Raw genomic sequence first — 1,260 nt, forward strand, 5'->3', positions numbered from 1 at the left:
ATAAAAACACGTAAACTCAGAAGATGTGGATTGTGACTGCACCATATATCTAGTCGGGAGTGGTGCTGACTGAAAACAGATGATTTGGAGCGATTCGCGCGCTATTTTAACCAAAAAGAAAAAAAATAATTTTCAATAAAAGAGTTACATTTTTCACAAAATAATGAAACTTTCAAGATAATAGTTAATTTTTTAAACCGAAAAGACGAATTTTCAAACAAATAGGGTAAACATGGGTATTACCGACACCTTAAAAAAATTTTTTAGAAAATGGAGAATATTAATTTATTTACTTATTGTGTGGTAGCGAAGATGGATTCATCTGAAAGGACAAATTTTTCCGTTTTCAGACAGTATACAGTAATATAATTATTCGTTGCCCAACTATTGTTATACTTACTTCAAAATAATTTATTCAAATTCAGTGAACGACACTCTACATACAGTGAATGACACCGGTATTGATTTTGAATTTAAAAGAAATTATAAAGTTATTTGTAAGAAATATTTTGCAATTTAGTTGCTTTAGACAATAAGGAATATCATTTTGTATAGTTATGGGTGTTTTTAAAAAGAAAAGACGTAGTTTTTGGTGATAAGGAATACCTTCGATATTGTTTGGTTATGTTTATTCCATCAGTTCACGAATTTGTCAAATTCATTCTGGGATGTCGTTGATTGATTTTTTCGGTTCGGAAATCCAAAATCAATTAAAGAGATGCTAAACATTAAAGACTCTTTAAAGGCGATGTCATAGAAATAAGGAAAGAAAATAGAAATCATAGAAATACGGGCATCAATAACAAATGCGTATTATTCCCTAAAAACTTCGTTCTGTTGGGTGTCGTTCATTGAGAGATACGTACTAGGCAGTCTGATAAGTCCCTGAAAAATGAAACACGGAGACGTTTTTTTGACCAAAGTCGGTTTTATTTTTCAACATACTCTCCTTTTAGGTCGATACAGCGAGTCTAACGATTTTATAACTTTTTGATACCGTCCGAAAAGTACTCGATCGGAAGGTCTCCAAAATACGCCTCAGTTTCAGCTATGAGATCCTCATTTGAGTAAAAACGCTTACCGGTGAGCCATCTCTTCAGGTTAGGGAAAAAGTAGTAGTTGCTGGGGGCCAGGCCTGGTGAATACGGTGGCTGAGGCACCAATTCGAAGCTGATTTCATGCAATTTTGCTTGTGCAACTAAGCATGAATGAACAGGCGCATTGTCGTGATGATAAAGCGGTTTTTTCTTCTTCAAATGC

Source organism: Belonocnema kinseyi, chromosome 2 (assembly GCF_010883055.1).
Source record: "Belonocnema kinseyi isolate 2016_QV_RU_SX_M_011 chromosome 2, B_treatae_v1, whole genome shotgun sequence".
Taxonomy (NCBI): Eukaryota; Metazoa; Arthropoda; class Insecta; order Hymenoptera; family Cynipidae; genus Belonocnema; species Belonocnema kinseyi.